Source organism: Chaetura pelagica, unplaced genomic scaffold (assembly GCF_000747805.2).
Source record: "Chaetura pelagica isolate M959 unplaced genomic scaffold, ChaPel_1.0 scaffold108, whole genome shotgun sequence".
NCBI lineage: Eukaryota > Metazoa > Chordata > Aves > Apodiformes > Apodidae > Chaetura > Chaetura pelagica.
The window spans coordinates 4,074,025-4,082,434 of NW_009970718.1; positions in this window are offsets into that span (position 1 = coordinate 4,074,025).

Sequence of the window (8,410 nt, forward strand, 5' to 3'; positions counted from 1 at the left end):
ACCTGGACCTGTGCAAAGCTTTTTACACTGTCCCACATGATGTCCTGGTACTGCAACTGGAACAGGACAGATTTGATGGATGGACCACGCACTGGGTAAGGAACTGGCTGGATGGTTGCACTCAAAAGAGTGGTGATCAACAGCTTGATGTCCAGATGAAGGCCCGTGATGAGTGGTGTTCCCCAAGGGTCGGTACTTGGACCAGTGCTATTTAACATCTTTTGTCAGCAACATGGACAGTGACACTGAGTGCCCCCTCAGCAATTTTGCTGATGGCACCAAAGTGTGTGGTGAAGTTGACACGCTGGAGGGGAGGGATGCCATCCAGAGGGACCTTGACAGGCTTGAGAGGTGGGCTTGTGCAAACTGCATCAAGTTCAACAAGGCCAAGTGCAAAGTCCTACACCTGGGTCAGGGCAGTCTTAAGCACAAAGACAGGCTGGGTGGAGAATGGATCAAAAATAGTCTGGAGGAGAAGGACTTGGGAGTGCTAATGGATGAGAAGCTCGACATGAGTCAGCAATGTGCACTTGCAGCCCAGAAAGCCAACTGTGTCCTGGGCTGCTTTGAAAGAAGTGTGGCCAGCAGGCCAAGGGAGGTCATTCTCCCACTTTACTCGGCTCTCGTGAGACCCCACCTGGAGTGCTGTGTCCAGTTCTGCAGCCCCCAACTTAAGAAGGATATGGAGCTCCAGGGAAAGTCCAGAGGAAGGCCATGAAGATGATCAGAGAGGTGGAGCACCTCTCCTATGAAGACAGGCTGAGAGAGTTTGGGCTGTTCAGCCTGGAGAAGAGAAGACTCTGGGGGCACTTTGTAGTGGTCTTTCAGTGCCTGAGGGGACCTACAGGAAACCTGGAGAGGGACTTTTTACAAGGGCTTGTAGTGAGCAGTAATGGATCAAAACTAGAAGAGGGGAGATTTAGGTTAGACATTAGGAGTAAATTTTTTAGTGTGTGGGTTGTGAGACACTGGAACAGGTTGCCCAGGGAAGTTGTAGATGCCCCATCCTTGGAAGTGTTCAAGGCCAGGTTGGACAGGGCTCTGAGCGACCTGATCTAGCAGGAGGTGTCCCTGCCCATGCAGGGGTGTTGGAACTAGATGATCTTTAAGGTCCCTTCCAACTCAAACCATTCTATGATTCTATGATATTCCTAAATATTTTGAGGACTGGATGACTAGAGGACTGGATCCTACTTTGTGGATGACAACTGTTATCTACTGAACTTAAAATTCCGCTTTTGACTTCCAGTACATAGAGCACAAAAATGGCAGTTCACAGTATCACAGAATGTCTGTAAAATCTGATACTTTTTCTCTGGCAGTGGCCAGTAGAGGACAAAGAGTAGGGAAGAGCATAGAAGCACGCACTTGTATGTTCTAGAGGTCTGATGTTTAGGCTTTACTGAGCCAAAGGTTGTAGCCACATGTTTGTATTTAATAGTTGCTGGTCCTCGTCTGCTTGAAATTGTTGAATCACTTGTGATCCCATGTTTAATTTGGTATTTATCATAACCAGTGCCAAAGCTTATTTAGACGTTAATAAATAAATAAATAAATAAATAAATCTTCCTTTTGTTAATTTTTCCTTCCAGACTTCTTCCTGATCAGTTCATTTGAGATGCCCATGTTTTGCACAGTAAGAATTGGGTGCAGTGTACCTTTAGTACATGTTGCACAGTTGTCATTCTTGCAGCTGAGGAGTCCTAGTCAATATGGATAGGGAGAAGCTTTTTTGTGTCTTCAGTTCCCCCGGATTCCCTGACTAGAGAAAACTAGGATTGTTCAGGGTGTTACAGGTGTCTTCGTCTTTGCCAGAGAATAAAATTCAGCCTGGAGTCTCCTATAAAGTGGCAGTAAGCAGATTTTACCTTTGTTTTTTTGCTGCTGCTCTGTGTTCAGACTGATGTATATGTATCCGCACCTTCTGAGGAGGGACTTTTCCCCTGGCCTTTTAGATTGAGAGTTTGCTGTAGGTCTGTGTATTCTAAGTTGGCTGGTGTCCCTGTGTAGAAAACTTGCAGCTGTTTATTTATTTTTTTTTATTTTAGAAAGATAGTTTTAAAGTGTAAATAATTATGAGCAACATTTGTGAGTATTTTGCATGTAGGAAGAAAAATAATTCTGCTACCTGAGTGTGCATGGTTTTTCAGTGAGCAAAATGGACATCTCTAATTTAGTCAGAGAAATCTGCATGGATCAATTCCTGGCAAAAAATAGAAATGGTATAGTCAACCAGTTTGTACAGTCTCCCTTATATGCAATGAGAAGATCTGAAATGAAATAGTGTAAAAAACATAACATAAATTCAATATGGTGGGAAGGACATTTTTGTTTATGTACATTCCAGAGAACGTCTTTGTGTGTAAAGACATGGCCCCTCCTGTTTATCTCCTGTGTGCAGCACACTTTTACGGAGTAAGCAGCTGCTGAGTCATGTTTTCACTGAATGACTGACAACCCCTGCATCTACTAAGAAATGGCAGGCTTTCTCTCCTGTGTATCAGGCGAGCAGTGTTACGCCCCTTAGGAAATGAAAGCATGACACAGCATTCTAGCTGACTTCACTGAAAATTCTATAGGCGGGCGAATGTTAATGTGTTTGCGCAGCCAGGTAAAGCAAATAAAAATCTATCCACATTAAATTATTTTCTGGCAGTAAGGATTCATTATTAAAGAAAATAATATAATAGTGTTCATTTCAATGTGCTGAACTAGCGGTTTTGCAGTGTAGTTATTCAGAGGGAGTTTTATCTGAATGTATGAGTTGTAATAGATCTGAGAGGGACAGGGCGCTCTCTGTTGGCAACGTTTTCTGAACAAAGAAAAAATATGTACATAACTAGAGTGGTGAAGTCTAAACCTAGATAATCTACATTTTATGATGCCAATATAAAACCTATATTAGATAGTTTGTGAGGTCAAAATAAATTATGAGAAGTTGTAAACTTTGCCTTCTTCTTCATAAATTTAGGAAGGTTTTACTACGGAACTATAAATATGTCCAATACATTTATTTTTCCCTTCCTGTATGATGTTTTAAATTCTTTTTTCCTTGAAACTGTAAGTGCATGTTTGGATTGTGACAAGCAGAATCCAGTTTACATTTACAGAAATATCTGTAGGTATTACTTACTTTAAAACCCTGTAAGTAGTTAGTTTATGTTGCTGCTAAAAGCATAATTATTCTATGAATGGTGCAGTACTTCATGTTTCTTTTAGCTATTGCTTTTTTTTTGGTTAAAATATATAGGTGTAATCTTAATGGAGACTGAAATTTACCCTTGACTATTAAAGACTTTACTGTCATTTGTCATGTAAACAGACATATTTTTGAGATTTATAGTTTTCCTGTGGTATGGTTTGTCAGTGCATTCAGCAGTGAAAGAGTGAGTCCATTTATTTTGTTGTTGCCGTGGAAGTGCTTATTACACCATCCTTCTGGTGGCCTTCTTTGGCCTGAGAACAGGTGAGAACTTCAGGTCGTTTGGATATTGTGTATCTCATGAGTACCTTAGTTGCTGTAATAGGCAGACTTCAGTGTGTGGGAAAGTTCATAATATGAATTGAGTCATGCAGTCTTCACATGCATGGTTTTGCACAAGTACTAAAGCTTTTGCACCACTGAATGTAACAGATTTTATGTTGCAGTTTTTCTGATGGAGTATACCTTACTGAAATAACGGCACTGGAATTTGATATGGGATTTTTTCATGACATACTAAGAAATCTAAAGTTCTCTTTGTGGAATGGCATGAAAAATAACTGTAGATTGTACAAATTATCTGAAGAATTGTAAAATAGCAGACAGTTCTGACTAATGTCTATGGAATATATAGGTGATGTTTTATAGTTTAACTCGTGATTAGCACACATGTGGAACAATCTATGTATCCAACAACCACCCCAAGTTTAGAAATGCAAAAAGTCTAAATCACAAACTCTCCTTTATGTTCCACAGGCAGTACACTTGCATGCAGAGGTAAGCACATGCAGACAAACTTACAAACAGGTGATATTGGAAGCTGCTGGTAAACAAAGAGGCTACATGAAGGAGTGGAATCCCTTCACCAGAAATTTAAGAACATTTAAAATAAGATCTTGTGAGATTTTAAGTAGGTTCACTAATTAATGCCACAATAGGTAGTGTATTTGAAGAGAGAAACATGGTTTTAACATGACTTTAGGGTTAATAATGGCCAGTGAATGCTATTATTAAATACAATTTCTTCCTTTCTGTTCTGATTGCTGTTATTTTTAACATCTTATTAGTTTACAGAACTCCTCAAGGTCATGATATAATTTTCTTGTAAATAGTCTGAAGCGGAAAAGTGTAGTTCTCTTGCCAGTTTCTGGCACAAAATTGTCATACACTGTCTTCCCAAAAATTGGAAGACCATAAGGCTATCAATGACTACCACAGAGCTGTTCTGGCAACTCATTTTTCAGGTTTTCCTGATGTCCCTAAAGGTCTGGGACAACACGGAATGGGCTGTGCCTCCGCGTATCCTCTTTTCTATGTGAGCTCTGTGCTGTGGGCAATGGTGGGGCCTTGCCTCCAGCTCTCCCAGGTCTCTGAAGACACCAACAGGCTGTAGCTGCCCTGGCCAGTCTCCTTGGGATGCCCACCCACACACTGCTCTGTTAGGCTCAGGTCTGGGCATCCCACTCTTGCATGGTATTGTAGATGTAGCTCTATCTGTAGGTGTCCAGCTCTGCTTCTTGCAGTCTAGGTTTGCTGGCTGCCTTCCTGGCTGGACCATGGACCTGCATTAAAGGCAGCCTTGCCTCCACCTCTGTTTCCTGACTGAACCTTGAACACACATGGCAGGCAGCCTTGTCCCTGGCACTCTCCTGCAGGAACACCTGGCTGCACCCCCTGAATGGACTATGGACCTAGTTCAATACCCATGTCTGGGACTGTTGGTGAACTCTGACCTGACCACCACGGTGGCCCTTCCTGGGCATGGGGCTGTCCTGTTGCTGGGGGTGCTGGTGGTCTCTGCCTGCCTGTCCTGGAGTTCCAGCAGTCTCCTCACTCATCCTCCCTTGCAGCATACACAGGATCTGAACTGATAAAACCATCACGTGTCTGCTGAGTGGAGGGGTGCAACTAATTCTGACAATACTAAGGACCAACAAAGCTTTCCTCCCTTTTTGAACTGTGGCATTTAGTTTCATCCTTTGGAGTCCATGCAAAGCTGCTTGTACATTTACAAACTGCTGTGAAGTGTTCAAAAAGAAAAGTGTATCCATCTCTTTTCTTGATATTGCCTAACTTCACTGAGCAGCTTGGTAAGAACACTCCCTCAGATGGGCCCAGCTTCTATATACACCTTCATAGTCTGCTAACCTTTGTGACTCCTGGAAGGATGGTGCAGCTTCATGCTATCTAGCTATCTTTCGTGGTGGCTTTCAGTACATGCAGCAGAAATAAATGCTTTCCCAAAATGTTACAGCGTTACAAGACACCTTTTACTACTGTGGTGGTTCTGTATTTACATAATACTTTGTTGCTTACAGTCAAAGACCTTCAGTAGGAATTTGGCCCCAAATCCTGCAGTCAATAAAAGGAAGGTGTGGGAGTCTCTGTGTAGAGTCACTACAAGCTTTTGTGGGTAAACAAAATTCTTTCTTACTGAATGCTACACTTGGGGAAAAAAAAAAAAAAAAAAGGGAAAAGGAAAAAAGAAGAATTAGTTCAAGTCTGAAGCTCCAGCTACTTACAAATCATGATGAAGACAGTATTAGATGAGGATGATCTATTTTGGAGTGCATATCTTACTTAACAGGTTTCTATGTGAGAATCTAAACCCAGCATTCAGAGAACAGCCTTTGCATTTTACAGTGTTGCTGATCTTTCCTAACTAATATACATCTGCAAGCTAAAAGTACTGAAGAAGAGTAAGGTCTGGTATTAGTCTATAGAGAGCAAAACATACCAGTATATCTGTTGTAACATGTTCTCTGAAGGTTTGGTATTCCTTAAGAATGACTGAATTAAACCAGCAGAATTCTGTAAGCTAACAGGACTTTGCAAATAGTTGTATTTTTAAAGCACATAAGTTTATCATACTTTACAATATTGTCTTAAAATGTTTCATGTTTCTGTCCACTCAGACGCATGCACACTACCATATGTAGGTGGTCATTGCTATACAAGACCATGTAATTATTTAAAAAAATATTCCAGTGGCAGTTACAAATATTGCTGTTATTAAGTGCCCATAAAATGTATGCAGTTGCAATAATCAATCTGTGATTATTGTAAACATTATCAGAACTTGTATGACTAATTCAGCCTTTTAATCTATCTTTGGCTAATCATGTAGAAGCTAGGCACATAGGAATGCTGAACAGATAATATAATTGGTAGTGTAAATCTGAGTGGGAAGGCAGTTGGATTTTCTTCAGTCAGTTCTTCCTAGCCACTGTCTTTGAAGCTGTAATCCTTCTGAACCAAGTCTGGTCTCAGGTTACAAAAACACATTAATGCCACGATAAGAACCTTGTGGAAAGGTTGTTCTGCGTTGGGTGGGTGTCACTGCTCCCACCACCAAACAGGCTGTGAAGTTTCCTCATTTGTTTCAGTGCAGAGTCAATAGCCTTCCAGGATAATTTTAAAGAACCCAAGCTATTTTGCATGAAATGCACCAAGAAAGCTCTCAAGTCTTTCACCAGCTCAGCTCTGGACATAGTACCTTTCACTGTTATGGGGTGGAAATGAAGGGAAGAAGAGAAGATTCACAGGATGGTGTAATGATCTCTACTTTTGTTAATGGTTTAGCTTCATTCAGGTGGGCATGTATGTCCTGGAGACCAGTGGAGTCAGTAAATCCCTCACAGGCATGGAGACATTAGGATTGGAACCTGAGTTTGTAGTCTGTCATGATCAGTGCTTGGTAGAACATTTAAACATTTTCTTTCTGTTTAAATACTCAAATACAAATATTGCCTTCTTTAAAACTAGTGAAGCTGCAAGAGAGTGAAGGCTAATAAAAATGTTAGTTCTCTTCTGATATTTGAACAAGGGCTGCTTATGGCAGGTAAGTTAAAGAGAGATAGGAAAAGAACTATCAAAAATGTTTGTTTCTACTTCTCACCTTCATTCACTTCTACAACCGGATATCTTCAATACCATGCCTAATATACAAGCAAAATAGCCTCAAAAGTTTTCTGAGATGAGGTAACACAGAGTTTCATAATGACATATATGTTCTTCAGTATAGTATTTCATCATTCTCCAGGTTCTATACATTAAAAAAACAAATATGTGAGTAATAAGTGATATCCTCGCCTCTATTTTTAGAAATCTTCCATTTCCAATGGAAATGGAACACAAAATAACTTAACTTTGGTCTTCCGGCACTGCTTCTGATCTTCTGATCAATAGTACATGATTGATGAAGCTATTCCATATTTTGGGTGAAGTATATACTTACTGTGATTTATTTTTTTTTACACACTTAAAGTTGCACAGAGGCTTTTTGAATCAGTTGTATATTCACTTTTGGTTGCTGTATATGCAAAATCTGAAATTCTAGCTGGTAACTCTGGTTTGGTAGTTCTGCCTGCCTGCCTCTCTCTCAAATGCATTATTTCTCATTATATGTCTCTCAGACTTTTGTTTCAATGCCCTGCTGTCTTTGGTGCAAAGATAGCTACACTTACATGTTTAGCAAATTGATATTGTAAGATTTGTCCTCTCACTGTTCTAAAGCATGAAATTACACTCACGGTTTTGTATTCTTGTAGGTGTAAGGTAACAATTGTATCAATGAGGTGAAGGTGTTGACTGACATCAAATACTATCATACAAGTGAAACAAGGCAGAATCTGTATTGAGGCAGATTGTCTGCTAATACAACGTTATTGCCTGTAGCTGGTCAAAGGATTTATTCCAGACTATCTGTGCAATCCTTCCTCTGAGTTAAAAAAGCCAGATTGTGCCTTTCTGTGTGCATGCACTTGTGAATGAAATCAATGACAGAGATATGCCCCTTTCTGTACAGAAGTATTTGACACAGAGCATTACCTTCTTTTCTCCTGCCAACTGAGACAACACCAGGAAATATATTCTCGTGCAAAGGGATAATTTAATTAACACCCCAGTTAGAATTTATCTAGATTGAAAAAAAAAAAAAAAAGGAACATTGAGCCCACCCTGGAGTCCAAAGAGCAGGTTCTGGTTAATTGGAAGCCTAAAGAGCCAGTCTCCTTCCTTTTGTGGGTGGTGGTAAAATAGTTACAATAATTAATCTGTTCTAACTCTGTAGCTGGAATTCTCCTGTGGGAAAAAACATTTCAAGAAAAAAATTACTTTGAAGAAAGAGGTGAATACTTTATTATAAAATGCTGTTTCTACACAAGAAATAAAGCTAAAGCTTGTGAATAATTTTGTCATGAAGCAAGT